General features: G+C 42.2%; 1 pseudogene across 1 annotated transcript; it reads left to right on the forward strand.

Annotated features, from left to right (window-relative positions):
• Nucleotides 1–8,544: 8,544 nt before the first annotated feature.
• Nucleotides 8,545–11,141, forward strand: LOC147461338 (calcium-transporting ATPase 10, plasma membrane-type pseudogene; annotated as a pseudogene). The gene is made up of 3 exons (XR_015187585.1): nt 8,545–9,033; nt 9,152–9,330; nt 9,537–11,141. The product of XR_015187585.1 is annotated as a calcium-transporting ATPase 10, plasma membrane-type pseudogene (transcript).
• Nucleotides 11,142–25,464: the final 14,323 nt, after the last annotated feature.

The raw sequence follows: 25,464 nt of genomic DNA on the forward strand, positions 1-25,464 counted from the left end.
ATCCAAGAGGGCGTCCACAAGAGCACGCCGAAAACTAGAAATAGTTTCAGAACCTGAAGAGGCTGTGGACGAGCCGCTCAAGAAGAAAGTGAAGAAGAAGGCTGATCCCAAGCAAACCAAAAGTCAAAAAGCCGCAAGAATGGAAAGGCTGGTGGAGCAGTTCAGAGCGGAAAGAGCTCTAAAGGGGGACTTTGAAGAAATGTGGGTGCCAGACCCCACTAAAGTCGGAACCAGCTCAGCCAGGCCACATGTTGATCAATATGATCAATATATTAGAGCTTATGAGGAGTCGGAGGCCATACTGGAGCAACAACCTGTCGAGCCTTATACTGAAGAGGAAGTACAGCTTTTAAAAGCTGAGCTGAAAAAGGACGACAAGGAGAAGAAGGAAGTAGATGAGTCTACTAAACTTCGAGAGAAAGACGGGCAAGCAAACAAAGGGAAAGCCAAGATGACTGAGGACAATCAGCCCTCCTTTACTGATGTACCAAGCCCGAAGAAGACAGAAATTATTGTGGAGGAGACCACAATAGAAATAGAAACAGAAGTTATGGAAAAGCCGGAGGCCGGGACCAAGGAAACGGAGATAGATCCAGTTCAGCAAAAGAAAGATGATTATGAGGATCTGGTAGCGATCGGATACAGTGAAGAAGAGGCCCTGGAGGCAGTTTATAGGATATCCCTACGAAAACAAGATGATCGGAAAGGGACGAAGGAAAAGACAAAGGGTACAATGGAGAGTGAAGAGAAAATGGACGAACAGAACATACTAGAAGAGCCGAAGCCATTGGAGGTGGTGGCAGAAAGAGCTGTCAAGTTGACAGATGAAGATGAAAAAGACATGCACATGGTGCATGAACTGCTCAGCAAGATTAAAGAAAGATCCAGAGCAAAGGAAGTAGCAATTGAGACAGCAAAACAAAAGGAAGCAGAGTTGCAGAAGAAGTTAGAGAATGCTATGACTGAATCTGAAAGTCATAAAGCATCACTCTACGATGCAGAAAACGAGAGAGACGGCTTGATACTCCAACTAGCCGAAGCTTCAAGAGAGGTAACAAGTTCACAGGAAGCAAAGGAGCGAATAGAAGATGAGCTGGAGGCAGCCAAGGATGAGCTCATTGAGCTAAGGGAAAGAGTCGAACTTCAAGAAAGGACAATCACGAGACTCATGACCACCCCTAGAGCTAGCAGAGCAGGAACAGAACAAGAGGGAGCCCTCGTACTAGCTCTGGAAGATCAGGTCAAAAGTTTGCAAAGAGAGCTAAGGTTAGAGCAAGTGCAAAGATTGCACATGGCGGAGGGATCATTGGCTGCAGAGGAGAGGCTCACATCAGAAAACCAAACACTAAGGACAGAAAATGAGGCCCTCCGCAAACAGCTCCAAGACCTCCAAGAGAAACAAAGAAGAGAAATAGAGACACCACAAGAAGAAGCAGGGGGAGCAGCCATAGAGCTACCAAAAACTGGAGAGGCAACTACAATTGAAGATCCAGCCCCAGTTCAAGAAGTGGCCTCAACTTCAGGAATCTCTGAAGAAGAAGAACAAAGGCTCCAGGACCAAATAGAAAAGTCAACAGAGGAAAGTGCCAAGGCGGAAATGGAATGGGAAAGGAGACTCCTCATCTCCATTAGACTTCAAGGTTTAGACACAAAAGTGCTCCATGAAGAGTGGATGCAACCCAGCCTGCCTTTCCCTCTGATGAAATTTGAAGTGATAAAGACGAAAAAGAGAATAGAGGAGGAGCAGTATGTCGCTCTTTACGAAGGCGACATCACAAAGGATGAACAATCAAAGAAGATTGTAGATTCTCAACCTAGATGGAGGAAAGGTTGGCTGAACAAATACCCAGCCTACCTCATCTACTTGGTAGAGACTCCAAAGGAGATTCGGGAGGATGCAACCTTCTGCCCGGTGCCAAGAGTCAGAAACTGGAAAGAGCATGGCAGGATTGCAGAAAAGAAGCCAAATTGGCTTAATTATCCCAGGATGCCAGGACCAAAGGAAGGAGAGAGAATAGGTAAAGCCTACATGGTGAAAACCCTAACGGGCACCATCAAACTCTTTACTGGCTCTCCTGACCTTTCGTGTCAGATGCTAAAGAAAATCTGCAGGACTCTCTTAGCATGCATTGAAGTGTTCGCGCCAGATAAAGCCACGACCTCGAGTCTACTATCGACGGCCGACACAGTGACGGATATGATGTATGATCTTTCATTGCAGCCATCACCAAAGGTGTTACATCTCTTATACCAAAGAATTATGTTTTTGCCTAGCTTCCACATGCAAACATTCGAAGAAGCTTTCTACACCGGCTTTTTCACTCACGAAAGCAAAATATTTGGCCCAACCTTGACCATCGGCAACCTACGCTACGAATCACATTTGCAGATGCTCAAGACGACAGGACTCTATTGACCAAGCCTAAAAGTCATGTCAGGGACGACATGAACGCGGAGGGGGGGGAGTGTTGAGCCAGCAGAGGAAGTGTTGAGCCAGTAGAGGATCACACCCACATTTTTGCTCACACCCATCATTTTGTAACCATTGATTGCAATAAATGTCTTTCCGACATTAATTTTGATTTGAGCCATTCATTAAGTAACGGGACTCAATTGAGTTTCCAGCTTGTAATCCTGAAGTAATTTCACCTGTTGATGTAAATAATTAGAGATGTTCTCACCTCCAAGGCTGAGGTATATAAGCCAAAGTTTTGTAACCTAAAAGAGATTCAATTATTAATCAAAGTGAGTTTTTGAGCGCCGTGACTGTGTCTGAGAGAGAGAGAGAGAGAGAGAGAGAGAGAGAGAGAGAGAGAGAGAGAGAGAGAGAGAGAGAGAGAGAGAGAGTCTTATCTTCTTGCTACGCGAGCTACGGGGCCGCCATTGGAGAAGCGACATCGCCATTGTGTTAGCAACGGTGAGAGCTACGCACAGATACCAAGAGTGCGCGCTATCGGCTTCTATGTGTGGTAAGTTCCTACGAGCTTCGGTGTGAGTTTTCTTCCAACTCGTGTGTCGGAATAGAGCGTGCAGCATATCTATAGAACCACAACGAGTAGAGCTACGCATTAGTACCATCGGGGTCAAGTTTCGGTCACCTGTATTTTTCGGCCTGTCTTCATACGCGTTTGCCGCACGGAGTGGTTATAGGTTGATTTTGCAGTTCAAGTCTTTAGGGTGTTGTTCTTACCTAGTGTATAGACTTCCCCTTGAGTTTGAGATCGATTCAATGATTCTAGATCCTGTTTCGTATAGCATTCGTTCGTAGTACGGATTTCAGTCACTTGCGTATTTTAGAACTTAGATTTGATTTCCTTAGTAGTGATTGTCATTAGAAGGTCGAGTAGGTGATTTGACACCCACCTAGTTGTTTCCATGTGCCTGCGGGTCAAGCTCCGTCCTCGTCTGACAAATTCTGTTGTTGGTTGAGTTCTCGCTATTTAGCTTCCGCTAGCGGCGTAACCGCCTTAATTGAAGGGGATCGGGGAGCACCACAGACGGAGAGTGAGAGAGAGAGAGAAGGAAACACACACACGAAGTGGGTGGGGAGACTGTGAAGTGGCAGCTCCCCCTATACAGGATACTCACTATAAGTATAGGGTAACAGTGGGCGGGCGCCCATGACCTGGGTGACCGGTCAAGGCACATAGGCCTTAACCCCAACACAAGCCTCAGTCCCAAGACCTCAAACACCTTTGAAGGTGGAGAGAGCTAGCAGGGAATGAGGGTAGGAAAGAGGAAGAAGAAACATTTCATAGGAGAAAGAATATGTCTTCACTTATCATAACTCTTCTTGCTAGCATACATAATAGCATAGTAATGAATATGAAGAAGATGGCAAGCTTAAGCATTGAAGCATGGATCTTGGTTGGATTTTCACTCCATAGCCAAGAGTGTTATTGTAGGCTCTCAACCTCTACTTGCTTGGAGAAGGAGAGGAGCTCTTGCACTTTGCATATCGCATAATGAGTGTGAGTGTGTGTGTGGGAGAGTATACCCCTCAAGCAGCCCCCTAGCTTGCTTTGGTCGACCCCCCCTTGTAGGTTATGCTTGAAGCTCATTGGACCCCTCCACGCCTAGCCAATCATAAGCAGGAGTTAAACTAAGCAACAAGGGTAGCCTTGGGACAAGTTTCCCCCTTTGCCCTTTGAGAGAGAGGACTTGATAAATGTAAAGAAAATCAATTAATTATCCTAAATTATCATTGGACCCCTTGGGTGGCCAACCAATAGGCTTCAGGCACACCATGAGGGCAACACGAGGAGGAATTTGACAAGTGTCCCCTTTGCTTTCTTTTGTACCAAGCATGACTTGTGTGTGCGTGTGTGCGTGTGTTCTCTCTCATCCCCCCCTCTTGTAGGGCTTGCCCCCTCCTTGTAGGGATTGGATTTGACCTTTTGACACCTCAAGCCCCTCATGCATAGGTTTAGTTCCCACCACAAGCTTGGCCCTTAAGCACTTCAAGCTTGGGCTGGGTTCTCATCTCAAGTACAACCCTAACATCTCAAGCATTTCAAGCACCTCAAGCATCTCAAGCACCCCAGTCTCATCAAGTACCTCAAGCACCTAAGCTTGGGTTGGGTTCCCACCTCAAGCACCTCAAGCTTGGGCCTGGTTCCCACCTCTAGCTCAACCCTAGCTTACCTAAGGTCAAAGGACTTTTACACCAACTATTGGAGGTCTTCAATGAAGCTAACCCTAAGGTCTTCTAAGTTCCATTGGTAACCTTGCTTTTTGATAGACCATCTCTCATTTGGGCCCCTTTACCATTGGCCCCGTGTTGAGATAGATCCATAAGCACATGTCTATATCTTAACCCTTGTTCCCGTTTATTCTCACACATCAAGTGATCAGTTTAATATGAGAAAATCATTTGGGTTGGTTAGATATTAGATTTTATGACACTCTGTTTGGAGAGTGTACTGGCTCAAAAAACACAATCTAGAAAGGAATGTAAGTATGATAGCACTAGGGTTCGATCTTTTTTTGGCTTTCATTAGGTAAAATCTTAGAGGATACCCATTTTGAGCTCAAAGGGAAAGCCTCATGGGAAAAGACGTGGCAAGTAGGGGAGGGAGGGGGACAATTGGCAACTAGCTAGTGAACAAGGAGAGAAGGGCGTAGAGGAGGCGACACATGGTGGGCGTTAGTTCCAGGTGGTAGTGCAGGGTGGATGACTGAGGAGAGGATGGGAAAATAAATTTTTTTCATGTGTATGGGCTCTTATCTTGACAATGTAGGCACTGGTGGTGGATTGGCTCATGCCAAGATACCTTGTGTCGAAGCTAAGGAGGCTACAAGTTTGAATCCCACCTCCTGGTATACTGCGCTAAAAATGCAATTGGCAAATGGAGTGAGTATGGAGAGATTAGAGTTTATAGGGTGACAAGATGCTGAAAGTGAGCTGAGAGTTCGCGATGCTGCTGGTTCACAGGGCTAAGATTCAACAGTAGACGGTGGTGCAAATTTGGCTGAAGTAACCAAGGTGGTAAAAACATAGGTGGGTGCCAAGAGGGGTGTGGGGCTGCTTTTGCTAGTCCCTAAATTCTTTAGGGTGCACGACGGGTGGGTGCTGAGAAGTGTGAGCAGGTCTAAGCCGATCAGCAAGCTGTTAACATTATAGTGCATAGATGTGGTGGCCTTTGCTGGTTTTTGGCAGATTCGGAAGCCGTGTTGAGTTTGGGGCTTGGGAGTGGGGGGTTCTTGGTGCTTTGTAGCTTCATGGTGCCCGAGTGCTCATTGGTGGTGCTGCGCTTCATTTTGGCAAGCACAACGATGGCTAGAGACAACAATGCCATTATTATGTCATTAGATAAGCGCGCTTTTGTTATCTCACTAAGCTTTGTTTTATAGTGACTTTATTAGCGTGCTTCTATAGTTTCTCAAAAAACAAAAAGTGATAAAATCACAAGGCCTGCCAAGCATAGTAGAAATTTCTTTTTGACATGCAATTTTTCAAGCCCCCTTTTCATATGCTTTGTGTAATACGATCAACTTATGTAGTTTGCCATATATAACATTAACTCAAGTGTATAAACAAAAAAAATGACATGCAATTTCGAGATTCTAGCATGTCAAATGACATGAGGTTTTTTTAAATCACGTGTTGTGATAGACAAAATAGCCTTTGATAAAAAAAAAGTATCAATTATAGGTCTTGATCTGAGCCTAGATCCCACTTTAAAAGCTCTACATCTCTAAGTTGAAAAAGAATTAAAATAGCATCCTTAAGCTCTACATCTCTAAGCTTTAGAGCCCTATGCTCTAGACTCCACTTTAAAAATTCTACATCCTTAATTTCTAGAGTCCCTTTTACAAATTTAAAACTCTATATCTCTAAGTTGTAAATCCCACTTTAAAAGCTCTAAAGTTCTAAACCCTAAAACTCAAGTGCCTCGAGGTGACCCTCCCCCTACCTGTTTGTGGGTCCATGTAACCTTTTTCCTTTCTTTGATTCAAAGTTTTACTTTCTTACAAAAAAACTGTTAGTTCTATATCCTTAAGTTCTAGAATTAGCTTTAAAATCTCTAAAAATAAAAATATAAAATCTCTAGAGATTAAAGCTCTAAAGGATAGATCTCTCGATTACAATTTAAACTAACAACCAAGTGAAAGGGTCACTGTGGCTTTCTAAAATACCACGAAAATGATAAAATCATTAGGTTGAGTTTAACTAGAATTATATAAGGTAAGGTATTGTTCAAGAATATCTCTTTTATTAAGAGACTCAGTTTCCTCCTTGCAAAGAAGCAAACCGGAAATAATAGTCGAATTTTTGAATTTGCAAGATTTTTGAACTAAGTTCTCACATCTTTTACCATTTTTTCTTCCCTTTACCATGGTTTGCTCATTTAGTATATATATATGTGTGTGTGTGTGCATGTGTAAAATAAGTAAATATGTGTGTAAGTATGTATATGTATAGAATTTATTAGAATTATGCAAGGTGAATTTTCACTTTAGCATTCTAAAAGAATAAAATGCAATTGAAGTCAAGCCCTCTAAGGATGTGAAATGAAAGGTGAAATAGAAAGATTCATTTAATATTTTAAAATAAAAATAACATTTAAAGTAAATCTCCATTATGGCATTGAAAACAATAAAAGTATGACTAATCAAACTTAACACTAAGTTTCTTTTAGAAAGCCTAAAATCACAACTTTAGTGTATCATCTCAAGTTTCAATGGGTGAAAGAACTTCTATCACCTCCAGTTTCAATGGGTGAAAGAACTTCTTAAAATGAAAAGGTAATTCTTGAGATTTGTGGAGCCTCCCAATATGTCTGGTCAATATTGTAAAAGGCGTTTTTGGAGAGTATTTGTTCGGATTCTCTCTGCTCCAGAGTTGGCGGTTGCTTCGACGTTGAATACTCTCTCTCTCTCTCTCTCTCTCTCTCTCTCTCAGGGCGGTGGCCGATGTGTCCTCTCTCAAACCCTCTCTCTTTCTCGCTCTCTCTGGAGGCAGTGGCCCGCGAACCCTCTCTCTCTCTCTCTCTCTCTCTCTCGTGCATGCGCGAGCCTCCAAGCAGGACGAGCCTTTCTCCTCTCTCTCTCTCTCTCTCTGTGTGTGTGTGTATGTGTGCGTGCAACAAGGCGACTGTGGAGGTTCGCTCTCTCTCTCTCTCTCTCTCTCTCTCTCTCTCTCTCTCTCTCTCTCTCCCTCCACGTGCAGTCGAGCGGATGGATCTTGGAGGGCGGCATGGTCTTTCCCTCTCTCTCTCTCTCTCTCTGGCGACCACCGCCCACCTGTTTCTCTCGAACCCTCTTGCAGAGACGGTGGCACTGGCATTTAAACCACAAGGAGGCACTCTCTTTCTCTGTCTATCCTGCAGTGAGCAGTCCGCCGCTAGAGAGTGGGCAACAATGAGCTCTCTGTTCAGAGTGTGCATGCCATTAGGCCACCTCTCTCTCTCTCTCTCTCTCTCTCTCTCTCTCTCTCTCTCCCCAGAGTGGCGAGGTGTGCAGCCAAGGGAGGATGCGTGGCCGAGGTGACGACTGAGGGAGAGAGTGAGGAAGGTGGAGGGGGAGGGCAGGCACAAAAGGGGGCGTGCACAAAGCTCTTTGTGTGTGGGAGGCCTTGTTTAGGGCGTTGCAGAGGGGGAGCATCAATAGTTGTGTACATGGATTTTACAGAGGGGGGGGGGGGGAAGATATTCAAGCAAAATTCTGGTATAGAAATTTAATTTCTTTATGAGTAAGCCAATATTTTTTTATTTCATTATGGTAAGTCTTTTATCATTTAACCTCTAAGGCTTGCAACGTTTCATGTTTTCAAAAACAGCTCAAAATCCTTTCATTGGTAAATGAGCATTCAATTCATATTTTAAAACTCAAGACATGTCCATAATTAGATTTACACACTCTTCATTTAAATGAGTGCCACTATCTTATTTCAACTAATCAACATTTTCTATCAAAAGATGCTTGAAAATACAACTCAACCTTTTTGGCTTGCCCAAATGACAAAGGTTACAGAAATGCCTTCTCTTTTTGCTAACTAAAATAAAAAAAAATTGAGTTGTATTTTCAAGATTTTTTGATAGACCAAAAATGTTGATTGGTTGAACTAAGATAGTAAACACTCGTTTAAACGAAGAGTGTGTAAATCTAGTGATGGACCTGTCTTAAGTTTTAGTACTCTTTTCTCTTAAGTTTTACTACTGTTTTCTCTTTAACAGAAAAGAGTGTAAAGTTTTATTGGCCTGGCCAAAGGGCAAAAGCCATCCATACTATGTACGGCTCGCCTTGAGCTTGTTCTCTGGTCTAACAGCCCGCAAGACGCCAATTCAGAGCGTCTACCTCGAGCTGAAGAATATACCATAGCCTTACAACGACACCTCTCTCTCTCGCACGTGCGCGCGCGCGCGCACACACACACACACAGAGTCGAGACACGAGACCCACCCATTTCTGTTCGCAGAACTCTTTTGGTCTTTCTCGTTCTCGTATCGATAGTTGCCACTTCCATGTTTCGAGCGTTGGAGACTAAAGAGAAGATGCCAAACAGAGGCATAGCTGGACACACCATAACCGGTAATGGGCATCGTGTAGAGTGGCAATAAACACACACAACACATAGGCACGCACATGCTTCCAAATTTCCAATCTCTCTCTCTCTCTCTCTCTCTCTAGCCTCTGGGTTGCGATGCAGGGAGGAACCAATAGCCCGCAAGGTGAAAGCTGCAAGAGCTGTGTGCCCTAATTGACCAAAGCAACTGCATGTAGCAACAACAGTACTCAGGTTGGAGTTGGAGAGTGTTTGAGTGAAAAAGCAAAGGCTGTTCTCTGCACCTTTTGAGAAGAAAGGGGCCTCCTCTCTTGGCCAAGCAGGTATTCTTCAGCTCAACCCAGTTTTTGTGCCCTTCTTTTGGTTTTCCTTACTCTGAACTCTGTCACAAGTGTAGCATGCCTTTTGTTTTTCCTTACTGTTACTGTTAATATCTCTTTGAACATAATCAATGGGCTGCATTTTCTTTTCCTCCTTGTACTGCCTTGAAGGAAAGTAGCTCAAATTTTCCTTTCTTCCTTTTCCCAAGTGCAACAAGTGGGTGGACATCATGCAGGAGCCAGAAAATAATGCAGCCCAAGGCATTACATCCGAGAAGGTACTGTCCAATGACAAGAGGCAGGAGTTTCAGGCTCTCATTGAATCCATGGCTTCTTGCAGTCTGCGTTGTATAGCATTGGCTTACACCAAAGTGCCAGAGGAGAGTATAAGAGTAGTGCATGGTGACAACATTGGGCGTTCCTCCTAGAGTCTTCCAGACTCGGCTCTGACATTCTTGGCTGTGGTTGGTATGAAGGACCTGAAGTAGAGGCCGCTGTGAGTGCTGTGAAAGCGGCCAGTGTGACCGTTAGGATGGTCACCCGGGACAACCTTGCAACCGCAAAGGCCATTGCCTTGGAATGTAGGATCTTGGAAAACATGGGTGCTGCTGCACAAGGCCATGAACAGAATATGTCCGTGGAGGGGGCAGCCCTTAAGAGCTGGACAGAACAAGAGCAAAATCTGAATCTGCCAAGAGTGGGCTTTGCCAAACTCTTGTTGGTGGAGACCATGCAATCTATGGGACAGATGGTGGCAGTGATAGGGGACGGGACTAACGATGCCCCGACACCGCATAAGGCAGACATAGGCATTTTGATGGGGATCTAAGGAACATAAGTCACAAAGGAAAGCTCCGACATCATCATCCTCAATGAGAACTTTGCATCTGTGGTGAAGCTGGTAAGGTGGGGTCGCTCTGTCAACTTTAACATTCAGAAGCTCCTCTAGTTTTAGCTCACTGTAAATGTGACAGCTGCACAATGTGGAGAAACTTGTCTGTCCAAGCCATACAGGAGGTGGAGGTTCTGCTGACGCTGCAATTCAGGGGAGTTGAGCTCTTGCAGGTTTCAGGGGAGACCGATGCCGATATCATCAACCGCACCAGTCATCTTCAACACCTTTGTGTTCTGCCAGCTCTTCAACAAGATGAATGCATGCCAGCCCTACCGCCGTAACATCTTTCATGGCCTTCAAAAGAATCGGCTATTCGTGGGCATAGTGGCCACAACAGTATGGTGGAGTTTCTAGAGAAGTTTGCATCCACGATCCGCTTGGATTGGCAGCAGTGGTGGCTGGTTTGCCTCGGTCTGGCCTTGCTTAGCTGGCCCATTGTGCTTCTTGTTAAGTTTATCCCGGTCCCCAAAAGCATGTGTCACAACGCCTAATTCAATTTATAAACCACCGTCGACTGATCATAGTATCATATATACATGTACGCAAGGAAGCCACCAAGGCCAACAATAATACTGACATGGGCATGAGATCTAGAGCACAATATATATTTAGCTGATCAAAGCATTTGCAGGCCTACAACATTACCACAACAAGAATCCAAAAGTATTACCATTGCTAGCACACATAAGAGAACACTTGTACACAACTACCCTGCCCATTTGCAGCTTAATGAAACCACAATATAAGCCTCTTATGCAGATTATCTCACAGCCGATGAGTTTTTGACGGAGCTGGCATGGGGAAATGCTTACATGGCTGGCCTTGATGAAGAAGGGAGATTTGTGTTGGTAAGGACCATCAATGTAGCTTGAATGTCACAATCTGAATTATGTCATAGTGCAAGTCACTAGTTTTTCCCTTTTCATCCTTCCTTTTGCGTTTAGGTTGTGAGGTTGAAACCTGAGACTACCAGTCAAGCACAAAAACAATAAGCATGCTGCTTTTGTCTTAATCGTGTGTGTGTGTGTGTGTGTGTGTGTGTGTGTGTTGTGGGAGAGAGAGATAGTGAGAGAGGCTTTTGAGATTCGAGGGAACAGTCCAAAATTGTGACAGGTATTGAACTCAAGATGTTGCATGCTAGAGAGAAATGGGCTAACCAATCTACGACATTTGTATACTTGAAAAACTATCCCATTTTCTCTGCTTTGTCTCCCATAGTTCACATGCAGAGGTCCTTTTGGAGAGGAAGCTTCCTACAGTGCAGGAAAAATTCCAAGAGAGCAAACTTTGAACGTTCGATCGGTTTTAGACTCAAGATCTTGTATTCTAGAGAAACGGGATAGAGAGCATTGCCAATGTGCAAGTGCTCTGCAATGGCATTCACATGCTTGCTTTTAGTCTGTCTCAACAGCTTGTCACTCAAAATGAATCTATGTTGTGAATTTTTTTTTTTCCAATTCAAGGTTCATTCTCTACTTCATATTTACCATGGAGGTGGCCATAGCTTGCATGCCATCCACAGTGGAGCAATGCGTACTTATTATCGATGCCGCAGGTGAGCCAAGATTCTTTAAGTGAAGGGTTTTGACGGCCGTTAGGCTCTTTGTTGCTGAAATGCATAGTTGCTTCTCAAAGTTGCTAGTGCTACATGATGAAGTTTTGTGAATAGCCGGAGTCCATGCCAATTTTTGGGGCTTTCTCCTGAAACCCTCATTACCGGAGGTGCATTGTCATGCTTATGAAGTGGATGCATCTTTTCTTGCACATAGGCAATATTGTATGTAGCTGAACTAATTAATTGTCTTACACATGCATGCATGTGTTTTTGCATTAGGACGTACAAATATTGACAAATTTAATGCTTGCACAAAGGTTGCAATATCATTGTGCTCGCTTGCATTCTTGTGGTGTACTTTTCTTAAAAAATTGATTTTTTAACCTGTTTGTAAGAAAATTTAGTACGGGCATTCCAAGACCGAATGGATGTATATATGAAGATTAAAAGCAACAATTTCTTACTGTCGAGTTTAGTGTGTAGTCCTTTTGACATTTGAACCTTCAAAATAAAATACCACTTTTCAACACTAAAAGCTCCAATCAAAGCATACAAAAAAGAGCTACAATGCCAAGTTCACGCTTACATAAAAAAGAAGTCTAGCTAGATATCTTTGTGAAAGAGGATGGCATGGCTCCTCTCCCTTTGTTGTTCTCTTGCATAGAGTGTCAATCCATTTTTGATCATTATCAAACAATGCACGAAGATAATCCTCACGATCCACAAAGCAAATGTCTGCACAATTTATAAACTCATCTCACAGATGAGGTAAAATTAGTGCATGGGTGTTCATATTGAATTAAATATATACACATTTATTTAGTTGTCAAAAGTAATGTCTTAATTTTAGATTTAGAGATGATGCAAATTGGCACTCTATCTAGTTTTCTTTACTTCACATGTGTTGTAGTTGCATCACTTCATGGCAGGCCTTGTGATTTTATCACTTGTTTCTATTTTAGTCCGTAAAAAGAGAAGGCATCTCTATAGCCTTTGCCCAAAGGGTTTCATGCTTTCAAAGGCAGCCCAAAATCTTTTCATTGGTAAATGAGCATTCATTTTTTAAAACTCAAGAATACGTGCCCACTATTGTATTTCAACCAATCGCCTATCAAAAGATGCTTGACTCAACTTTTTTTCTATTTTAGTCAGCAAAAAGAGAAGGCATCTCTATAGCCTTTTCCATTTGGGCATGCCAAAAAGGGGGTGCCCTTGGGTGATTATCATTGCGCTTAGTTTGTGAGATTCTCAAAACCTTTTTGACCAAGGCCTCTTTAGCCAAGACCTAGATCTTGCCATAGCTCGCTCGCACCACGCCCCGCTTTTGTGTCTTTTTGCCACCACTTCCCCATCCACAAAGGGTTGCTCCTTCACAATGATAGCAATGGAGATTGAGGTTTTGCCCATGGAAGAGGACATCATCTAGTTCTCGCAAATGCTTGCGGTTAGGAAACTGCCGTTGAATGAAGAAGTCATATACCGTTGGATGAAGGGGATGGGTTGGCCTTGTGACCATCACTTGATGCCCTAATGATAGGTGTTGCTTTGTCAAGGGGTCCAACCATGAGGGACATCAAAGCTTTGAAAAGATCCCCTTTGTTGAAGAAAAAGAAAAGGAAAATGATTGACCAAACTGCTCAAGGAACTAACTTCATGATAAAGGCCCTTAAGGCTGGTGAGCTTCAGGGTTCGATCCGTGCGAGTGGGAAAAAGGTGGAAATTAGTTCTACATCTCTTAGACCATGCATCTCATTTGCAAGCATTCTTAAGGGTCCTTACTCTAAGGACTGCCTAAAGCCACATCAGATGAGTCGACAAGTGATGGAGGCATTGAAAAATTGAAGAATGTAAAGGCTCGGATTGAGTAAGAGCTCAAAAAGTTAACAGACAGACCCAAAAAACAACAAAAGAACTTGCTTACAGGCAGAATGCAGTGGGTTACTCGAAGGCGGGCTGACAGATCGGGCCTTTAGTGGTTTAATGAAGTCTTTGTCGCAGCAGGTGGAGGTCAAGGGTAATTACTTTGGTGATTCTATCAGCTCCAATTAAAAAGTAGCTAGCTATGCAAGCTAAGCTTACACTTGTGTTTGGATTCAGTGGGAGAGTCTCGAATAGGTACGAGATAGCTTTAAGGACCGTAGATTCTTAGGCGTCGAGGAGAAATTGAAAATATCTCTTACCTAGGCAAGGATGTCTGTTCGGTTAGATTCAAAAAGGTCTTTGACGTGTCAAAGATCCTGGATAAAGGTCCTTTTATATTTAACAACACTACTGTTTGTGTGGTACCATGGGAGCCATTGTTTGACTCAGTGGAATCCCTCCAAGGAATTGTTTGACTCAATGGAATCCCTCCAAGGATTTAACAACACTTGTCTTTGTGGTACCATGGGAGCCATTTTTTGACTCAGTGGAATCCCTCCAAGGTTCATCCTATCTGGGTCGAGTTTGAGGGAATGCCTATCTGGCTCTCGAATAATATCAGGATGTTTTCTAATCAAATGGGCACCCCCTTGTTTGTTCCTAACAAGAGAGGTCTAAGTAGGTCCTCTAACCGGGTTTGCATAGGCTAGAATGTTTCTAAGACACCACATAAGAGCATGGTGATCAATGTTGGAGCTGGGCTAATAACTATTCCGCTCAACGTCAGGACTTACTTTGGAGTATGTTTTGAGTGTAACAAATTTGGACACTTTACCAAGGATTGCCCCATGATGGCTAAAGTGAATATCGATTCTACAACACAAGTCTTCAATGAAGGGGATGACAACCATGTCCTTGTTAAGGAAACTATGGTGGAAGGGAATGAGAAATAGTTAAAGAGTAACAAAGGATAAAGTGTAGGGGAGGAAAAAGAGGCTATGATTTGCGACAACATGGACACCAAGTTGTAGGAGAAGACCTTGGAGAAGCCGAGCCTCACATTGAAAATCTCTGAATGCCCATGCAACGAAAAAGCGTATGTTTTTCCTGCTTCTACACTTAAAGTTAATGATAGTGACAACTGCATCGGTTGTGCAAATCCAAGATAGGGTGAAAAGGGTAAAGGCAGTCTATGTCACCTGAGGCTACTAGATCCTTGAAAGGAAAAGGCTTTGCCCAACTAAAAGGAGGGACGTGTATCGTCCTGCTTCACAATCCCTTTGCAGTGCTACAAGAAAAGAAGTCCACTGACTTGGAACTCTCAGATTCTCATGGGACTCCAGATGTGGAGACTATACAAGGATCAAATGTTGAAGAATTTGTCCCTCTCTCCCAATGAATCCCACAGTTCAATTGCTGACTTGGAATGTGAAGGACATAAGAACGAGAGAAAACCAAGAAAAGATCTATCAATGCATGAAGAGGAGAAATGATATTAACATGAAGAGGAGAAACAATATTAACTGATGGTGTATACAAGAACACCACCTTGATGCCTCAATGCCGAGGAAAAAAAACGCTTGGGAAACTAATTTTTTTTTAACGGCACCACTCCTAATGGCTCTGTGGAGTGGTGAAAGGAGCTCACAAGGATCTAGACCCTATATAGAATTATTTTTTAGCACTTGACCAGAAGGGCTCTTGCGGTGTGTATTAAGCTTAGTACATAACAACTTCCTCACTGTTTTCAACATCGACTCTCTTAACGACTCCAAGGGAAGGAAGCTGTTATGGCATGGCCTCTCATAATTACAAATAGAGGAGGATTTTTGTTTGATGGGAGACTTTAATATGGTTTGTTCGAGACAAGATAGATAGGGTCCTTCAAGCATACTTGCTAGGGGGGGAGTGTAAGATGTGGTCTTCCCTAGAAGAAAAATGGGCTTTGGTGGATTCCTGGAAGACTGGCCCTTGGAAGATGATGCAGGGCTCACTTACCACAGTCTCCAATGTGCCCAATCAGCCTTCAAACTTGAAAGACTCTATTTTTCTCACAGTGGGGATTGGGTGCCTTCCTCATTACTTATGCAAGTCCTCGTGAGTAAAAATCTTTTAGATCATTTTTCCCTTGTTGGAACCTTGATATTTTCTTCATAAGAATCACATCAACCACAATGTGCCAAGAAACTTCTTATCACCTACCTTCATTTGTTTAAAAATGCTCACTTCAAGGCTCTGGTGTCTTCAGCTCTACGGAACAACTTAACTAGGACACCATCAAGGAAATGACCAACTCATAGAAGAGATTTAGTAAAAAAAATCCAATCTACAATAAAGAGAGTAGGTCCAATGCTAAAAAAGAGTAACAACCACACAATCTTAATCTGCACATCTAAATTTAAAGAGGTTGGCCCAAAGAAAATGCAAGGCAAGGCCTCAGACCAAGAACACATTGAGTGGCTGAAGATCAAGCAGACCTTGCATGAAAGGGAAATGGAGGCGACTAGACTTCAAGCCAAGGAAAGGTACATCAAGACTGAGGATCCTGACAAAAACACCCTACTCAGAATGATCAAGGTAAGAAAGTGACATGCTACCATCTCCTCCTTGATTGACAACCAAGGGGCCCAGATTAGTAACCCTGATCAGATGGCCAAAGTGATTTTAGATCATCTTAGCCAAATCATTAGACATGAAGATTCCACTTCCAATATCAGAGAAGCCGTGTTAGATATTTTTTCAGCCACCCCAACGTTAGATAAATATTGGAGGACTCTTTACAAATTGGGCAAAGAAAAGTCACCAAAATGGGATGAGATCACAACTGAGTCATTGTAACATTTAATGGCCTAGTAACTTGTGTGTAGCGGAAATTAATATGAAAATAGTGGGCATTTCATTAGAATAGATTCCTAATGAGAATTACAAGAGTGCTTGGGTGGAGAGAGCAACAAAAAGCATAACACCTAGTTAGATAGCATGAACAATACTTTCAAAAGAGAGAGAAATTAAGCTATTGACAACAATTGAGGACCGGATTTACATGGAGCCGGTCCCCCCTCCAAAAGGCTTTGTATTATGGTTTCTCCCATCAAGAGAGACATTGTACTATACAATTATTTGTGTTCCTTCAAGACTAGCTAGTGCAATGAAGATGAAAGCTTCATGCACTGAGCAAAACACTTATCAAACACAACATCAATTCTCTCCGGTCTCAGACCCAAGACCTCACACACCTTCGAAGATGGTGAGAGCTAGCGGGGTATGAGAGTAGATTGAGAGGAAGAAGGAGTATTCTTACGAGAAAGATGTACATCTCCTCACATAATCACTCATATTAGCATAACTTAGCTTAGTAATTAGCATGGTAGAGGAGATGAGCATGCATTGAAGCTTGGCTCTTAGTTGGATTTGCATCACAAAGCCAAGAGTTGTTGGTGTAGGCCTCCCTTCTCACAAGCTTGGAGTAGGTGGTAAGCTTTCCATTAAAGCTTGAGAAGGAGAGAGAGTCTTCTTTACTTCACACATGAGATTGTGAGAGTGTGTGTGTGTGTGTGATAATGCCTTGAAAAAATCAGCCCCCTCTCTCCCTTGGTCGATCCCTCTTGCTATTTGCTCATGCTACAGTCTCATTGGACCTCCCTACGGCTAGCCAATGATAATTAAGCAGTATAAGTGATAGCCATTTGACATGTGTCCCCCTTTCCCCTTTTGTGAGAGCTTTATGTAATTAATAAATGCAACTAAACTCTCATTGGACCCCTTTGCCTCCTGGCCAATAGGAATCAGGCAAGCCATTGGGCTGCTGAATGCTCATTGGACCCCTTGGGAGACTGTTCAATAGTCTTCTAGAAAGCTTAATTCTCATTGGTTCTTTTATTAAGTGTTTTTAAATTAATTAAACTAAATTTACTCTAGCCTAATTCTCATTGGTCCACCTCCAAGGTTATCCAATAGGAATTGGGTACACCTAGTGGGCATCTGGGCTAGGGAGCTGACATGTGTCCCTCATTCCCTTTGTGTAAAGGGTGTGTGTGTGTGTGAGTTTCTCTCTCATCCCCTACTCCCAAGGCTCACCCCCTCCTAGGTAGGGATTGATAAAGACTTTTGGGACACACACAAAGCATCCAATTCCCCCCATGCTTGACCTTTGGACACAACCTTTGAATTTTGGAACCTTAGCATTTTGGAAGTCTTAATGGGCTGAACCTTAGGGTCTTTTAAGCCCATTGTTGCACATGGCTCTTTTGCAGATGCCCCCCCCTTTGGATCCCTATTTTCCATCCTTTGGATCCCTACTGTGGCCGGTCTGCTAGCTTAACCAATATTCTAGCTTTTTCTCCCCTGGCACTTCCCCATATTAAATGATCAGTTTAACATGAGAAAATAATTTAGGAGAATTAGATGTTGATTATTATGACAGTCTCACCAAGTGAGCCTTTATAGAAGGCACACTTGAATTAGGGGTGAAGAAAGGATTAATTAAGCTCATCCTCAAGCAACTAGCTTGCTCTCAACTCAAACAATGGAGACCAATTACAATGATGAATTTGGTGTACAAGTTGTTGGCTAAAATCATCGCTGAATAAATTTCCCTAGTGTGCTAATGTTATCTCTCCCCTATCAGAATGGTTTTATTAACGGAAGATCAATATACAACATCTTGGCGGCCATGATAGATATGGAGTATGCCAAGTTCAAGAAACAAGAATGTGTCCTACTCCAATCGGACCTTAATAAGGCATATGATAGGATAACTCGGTCTTTTGTGCAAAAAACACTATAGAGTTTGGGGTTTGGTTCATGAATTTGTCAAGCTATAAGTACTCTTGGGTAAGGGAGCTCCTCAGAGCTGCTATTCAACTCAAGAATAGTTGGTGGATTTGAAGTCAAGAGATCCATTCGTAAAGGGGTGCCTCTGAGCTCCTCTTTGGTTGGCCGCCTGCACCCACCCTTTTATTTGCGATGTTGGAAGAAGTGGTGTCAAGACGAGAGATTCAAGGGTTGCAAATCTAGTATGGAAAAAAATTGATTATGACAATGTTTGCAGATTACTCACTACTCTTTCTCCAAGTGGATGGAAACAATGTTTGGAAAACCTTGGAGGTTGTCTAGGTGTTTGCCATAGTGTGAGGGTCTCAATGTAACATAGAGAAATCAAGACTTATATCTTTGAAAGAAGGTGATAACTTCGATTCTGCACGTTGGGCTGGAGAGGTTGTGAAGAGAGGCAACATCTTTCGCCACCTTGGGTGCCCGTAGGGGAAGGAATTACTCATAAGATTTCCTTTGACTGGGGTTTATCAAAAAATATAAAAGAAAATGAAGCGTTGGGAGTACATCCTAATTCCCTTCCACTATAGAGCTACAATATAATACCTTCTTCATCATGTATATAACCTTCAAAATAGTCATTCCTGCAATTATCCTAATTCCCTTCCACTATAGAGCTACAATATAATACCTTCTTCATCATGTATATAACCTTCAAAATCGTCATTCCTGCAATTATCCTAGGAAAATTGGAGTTCTTGTGGAGAAATAATATGACTATTGGTAGACTGTGTGGCAATGTGATAAATGGGCGGCTATTTCTAAACCAAAAGACCAGGGTGGGTTGGGTAGCCTTGACTTTATGTGCTAAAGGTGCTATATGGGCCAATCTCAACATACAAAACAGACTTCTACCCCCTTTGGAGTAAAGGTGCGAGAGGTGGATTTACTAAAAAGTTTATTGAAAAATGTTGTAAAGCCGTCGTTGTACTCAAGTGGAAATAAGAGACTAGGTACCGGAAAGGGACGGCTAGGCACTGGTCTTCGTGGGGCCCGATAGTGGAAGATTTGAGCCTTGATAGCCATTGGTTGGAAATTGCTAGGAATCTGAACAACAAGGGCCTTGACACCTTGGCGGATGCTCTGTGGAATGATAAAAAGGGGATTGGCAAACCTTGGCGCATCTAAAGATTTTTTGCAATCTTGTGCTCCAAGAGAAAATCCTCATCGGAAGACCACTAGAAAGATTATCAAACTGAACCCTTCCTTGATTGGAATGCTTGGAAGTGGCATAGAGAAAGACTGTTCAGCTTGCCATGGCCTAAAACTCTCTATGAAAAGCTATGCTTTATGAATGAGTGGATGGAACACCTCAATGACATCTGGTCCAAAAGGTGGGCAACAAGCGAATGGAGTTAAGTACTTGGTAACATCTAGAGGGACAAGTGTGACGAGAGGGACAAAGTCTTCCTCTAGAGAGTTCTCTTTGGTTTCATCACAGCTCGGGATAAATCCAAAGCTAGAGGTCTTGCTGAAGTTAACTGTGTCAGGTGCAAGCACTCAAATGAATCCCTCTTGCACATGCTCTAGGGATGTCCAAAAATCAAAGACTTCACGGGCTCTATTTACAGAAGCGTGTACACACATTTGGAAGTCCCTTTTGTACACGTGACCTTGCTATGGGGTCCATGTTCATTGATGATTTGGATCTTCTCATTGACATATGCATAGTAAGAGCTACTATAGTGAGAATTATTTGGCAAACTTGAAATGCACTATTGTTCCAAGGGAAGTGTGAGCCCCTAGTCACAAATGTTGTTCTAGAAACGTGCTAGTGAAAAATTCATTACAGTAAGAACTGCAAGTTAAATAAGTAAGGTTAGTCGGGATGGTCATCTGATTTATTTTTTCTTGGAAAATCCTGTGCAAAGGATATGCCACGGCTCTTTGTAACCTTTTGAGTTTAAAGCAGTCCAAGCTCAACTAAGCACTTTACAAAGAAAGATTTTAAAACTAAGCACTTTACAAAAAAAGATATTTAAAATCTTTCTAGGGTTGATGTTACCCATACATACATTGAGGTGGGGGTTCAAGTAAAGTTTGAAGGTTGATCCTAAGAAAGTTCAAATCTTGAGTTGAAATAAAAGCAATGCTAAGTCTTACGTATAATTCATGCCTTTCAAAAAAGATAAACATGTCCCCCCCTCCGCCTTGAAAAAAAAAGTCACATTTACACAAACATCCTTAACAATACTATTCTTTATTTTGTGTCCAACTGTCTTAAATTTCAACATTTTTTACGCTTTTTTTAAAATTTATGCTTGGCCCTCAAAAATAATTTTAACAAAACAACAAACATAAGAAATAGTTTCTTACTACTTTTTGTTTGCCTTTTCTAGCGGCCTTTTGTGGCTTGCTAAAGGCCTTAGTATCCAAGGTAGTTCAATTTTAATTGTTCGACATGTATCCCTCGAGAAAGCCTTAAAAGTCTTGAAGGGGAAGGAATCATGTCCTTTGAAATGCTAATAGTGTGTGACCCACGTGCTATTGTGGCCAAGAAAAGCATGGCTATTGGATCACACACATACATATATCTATAGGTGTGTGCGTACAAGCAAGGAGGGTGTACTGTAATCTCTATAATCATTCTAGTAAGATGGCAATTCCCTCTTTCTTTCTCATATGATCTTCAGATCAAGACTTGTCAAATAGATCTTTGAAATCTATTTGGATTAATCTTATGAAAATAAGAATTCTCTTCTTCGCCCTCTCTCTCTCTCTCATGAACGCACGTGCACACATATACACAAATTTTTGAGTCAATACATGTTGAATAGATCTTTGGAATCCCTTTCAGTTTCGTTAAGAAAAGGAAACTATAATAACCTTTGAGTGTAGGAGATTGGTTATCACAATTTCTTTTTGAATACTGGTCTTAAGTTCTAGACTTTTTAGATAGAGCTTTGAGGTCTCTTGATGTGGTGCCCCCCCCCCCCCCCCCCCCCCCCCCGAACTTCAGGTCTTGGCCAAAAGGATCTTTAAAGTTTGTTGGATACTATTTTATTATGTGTTGAAATTCTCTCTCTCTCTCTCTCTCTCTCTCTCTCTCTCTCTCTCTACATTGTGCGATGCATGGAAGAGTCTAGCTTGGATTTCCTAAAGCTAAGATAAAGTATTAAGACCTCTCTCTCTCTCTCTCTCTCTCTCTCTCTCTCTCACATCAGACCTTGAGACCAAGACTCCTCTAGTAGATCTTTTATATTTGTTTGAATTGTTCTTATGACAATAAAAATTATCTTCTTTTTCTCCTTCCCTCTCTTTGTCTGTGTGTGTGTGTGTGTGTGCCTTGCAAGGCTCTTAAAGGTCTGCTAGGGTTCCAACCCTTCCTCCTTGCTACCCCTGCCATGCACAGGGCAGCGCTTGCTGGGGAGGTTAGCCTTAGCATCTGCCTCCCCCCCTTGCTAGTGATACTGCCTTGCCTCCATATCCTCGCCACAGCACCTCAGATACCCACAAATATCTATGTCAACAAAATATATAGAGAGAGAAACGATCCTCGATTGGCAGTATACTGATTAGCCTAGCCATTAAGAAAGTAAAACACAACCCGGAGAATCATACGAGGATTCTAGAATAGATTGACTTTTACCAAAAAGACCATATTCCTAAAAAAGCCTTAGCAGCTAGAACCTGACCTTTTTTACCAAGAAAGGCCAAATATTGTATTACTTACTGCACTAAGTAGTCATATCCTCATTAAATTTTTTGTATATTGCAGACCCTTGCTCTCTCGCAAGGTTTGGAATTATCCTTTGAATCCCTCTCTGTGGCTACATCTCTTGTCCTCAGATGTATTAACAGCCTGGATGCTTCTCAACTAATTTATGACTTGGCTCTTACCTCAGACAAAAAGATGTCTATCTTACACATGTTATCCTTTAATGATTGGGTCAAAATTCTGGCTACCTTGGATAAGGATTCAAAAGAAGGTGTTAATTTGATTTCCCAATACACAACACAACTTCCTATACTCTCTTTACAATATCAGCAAGAGCTTGCCTCATTCTCGTCCTCGGGGCTGATCTGTCCAACTTTTTGAAGAAACTATGCGGCTTCAATCCTACCTTTATAAGTACCCTAGCTACTCCAGCTATCCCGCAAATAGGTGGCATCTTTTGTAGGGATAGTGCTACTTTGGAAGCCGTTAAACAATTTCAGAGCAATCTCTGCTCCCTCAATGACTCTAACCTCTTAGAAATGCGACCAAAAATCTCTAAAGTCTTTCCTTTCCTACCTCTTAGGCAGATTGAAATTGAATCCTTTGGGGTAGATCATCAGCTCTCGGTATTATCAAACAAAGCTTTTTTAGCACCTATTCTAAGTGAAACCTGGGTTTACCTTGCTAGCCTCCTTGCCCCTACCATTGAATATTGCAGACTCAAAATTTTGAAAGGTGGATAGTTCCTTGAAAAAGGGGAACTCATAAAAGCCCCCTTCAACCTCAACCTCATCGATCAGTCCAAATGCCCTTCCAGTACAGAACTACATCTGAACAAAGGGAAACATGAACTTTGCCAAAAGCAACCCTGACTTCTACACAGAATCCATTTGGAACGTTTTTTGGCCCTATGTTAAATGTGCCTGCAAGTTTCTTGACCCCAAAGCTTCATGAAAATCTAGCATCATGTGGTTCGATCATGCCATATGGTTTTTTCTCAACCATCTAGACCTACTCTTCCCGGAGAAACCAATAGACTTTCATCTCTCCCTTATTTGCAACTTGGTTAGGTGGCCCAACGAAACAGATAGTAATCGCTCAGATTTCTTTTAACATCTTTCGTGGACTAATGCTAGATATTTTGAAGGAACTAAAATCTGATGAACTTGGGATATATATGACCACTTATGCAAATTACAAAGGTGTAAAGATTATCACTAGCTTACTCAAACCATGTATTAATGAAGATGATTCCCCTTCTTTAAAAAGACCCAATTCTCTTGCTACCTCCAACTCTTTTACTTCTTTTCTGACACCTAGCTCGTCTTCTAATCGAGGGAAATCTCATAGCTACACTAGAGGAAGAGGTAGAAACACACCAATCAAGAGCCTTCTTGAAATGTAATTATTGAGGTTGCTGTAAGCCCATGTGAAAGGAAGTTTCTCAACAAAAGAGTTCCAAGCCAGGACTTTGTTTATGTACACTGTCTCTTTCATAATGAGCTTCTCGATTGGGTACATCCTAAAACACTTTTTTGTGAGTGCTTCGACCTACTTTTTGGAAATCACAAACTACTAGACAATGTACTTATCAGATGGAAATATCAAAAACCCGTTAAAAATTTGGTCTATAGTAATGATTTTCTTCGACAAAACTCAGTCCTTGAATGCATGTGCAATCGGTTTATCACATTTTGGAAAGACTTTGATACATATGGTATGCATGTTTGTACTTGTGATCTTACCATCATTGGAAATAACAAAGTCCAAAAAATCTTGGCTAAAGGGCTTAACCACATATCTAACTTTCCAAAAAGCCCTTATCTTGCTCTATCAGCTTTACTTAGTTGCTTAACTGACCTTGTCAGTTCTCTCCGACTGGAGAAGACAGTCCTATTGTGGTTCTTTATGTCGATGATCAGCAAATCATCGACATAAAGAACCACAATGAGAAGTACATCACCCTCACGCTTTACTTACAATGTGCTTTCTGTTGGACCGTTACGAAAGCCTCGTTTAACCAAATGAGTGTCAGCTTTCTCATACCAAGCATGAGGAGATTGCTTCAACCCATACAGAGCCTTCTTACATCTACACACTTTGTCCTCTTGTCCTTTTATGACAAAACCACGAGGCTGCGTTACATAAACTTCCTCAAATATGTCACCATTCAAGAAAGAAGTAACAATGTCTGATTAATGTACATCCCAACCAAAATGAGCTACCAATGCACATAGAAAATGCACAATAGTCATACAAAAAGTGGGAGCAAAAGTCTCTTCATAATCTATGCCTTTTTGCTGTGCATAACCCTTTGCAACAAGTCGAGCCTTATGGCGATCGATCTCACCATCCGGCTTGCATTTTAACTTGTAAACCCACGTTGTACCAATGGCCTTTTTGCGAGGAGGAAAATCACATAAATTCCACGTGTCATTTTCTATAAGTGCATCATATTATGATTGCATGGCAGGAATCCAATTTTCTGAATTCTATGCTTCATCAAAAGACAGAGGTTCCTCAACATCATGTAAGCTAGACACACCAAAAAACCAAAAAAAAGCATGTGCTCAATAGAAGGCTTTCTATCATGCCATGCTTCATATGGAGTAATAGACTGCAAAGCTTTCGTAGGACACCTGTTAAGTACATAAGTGGCACACATGATGGCCTCAAGCCAAAAAGGATACGGCAAAGCTTGACTTTTGACTATACATCTTGCCATTTCCGTTAGTGACATGTTTTTCCTCTCAGCAACACCATTTTGCTGAGGTGTATAAGGCATTGTACATTGGTGTTTTATCCCACGACTAGCCAGAAATGCATTAAAATCATGAGACATATACTCCCCCCCTTGATCGGAACGGAGGGTGCCCATAGTACATTTCGAGACATTTTCAACTATAGCCAGAAATTGTTTGAAGCACATAAAAAATTCTGACTTCACTTTAAGCGGAAATACCCATGCATGCCTGGAGTAATCATCAATGAAAGTCACAAAGTACAGGTAATTGCGCAAGGACGGAGTTTGCATGGGCCCACAAACATCACTATGCACAAGTTGCAACCTGCATGTGGCCCTAACTAAACCATCCTTTGGAAACTTAGAACGCTGCATTTTACCCAGAATATAGCCTTCACAAACATGTTTGACAGGTGCTTCAAGAAGCGGCAAAGAAGCAACCATATCAGATTTCTGCAAATGCAGCAAACTGGCAAAAATTCATGTGAGGTCCCCACCTGTCATCTCAAACGACAGTTCTGATGGTAAACTTGGTGGCCACTAGATCTATAGCGGAAGCAAACAAAGTGGTTTAAGGGACGAGCTCTCATCAC

This window comes from Adiantum capillus-veneris, chromosome 3 (genome assembly GCF_014529385.1).
Source record: "Adiantum capillus-veneris isolate H3 chromosome 3, ASM1452938v2, whole genome shotgun sequence".
Classification (NCBI taxonomy): domain Eukaryota; kingdom Viridiplantae; phylum Streptophyta; class Polypodiopsida; order Polypodiales; family Pteridaceae; genus Adiantum; species Adiantum capillus-veneris.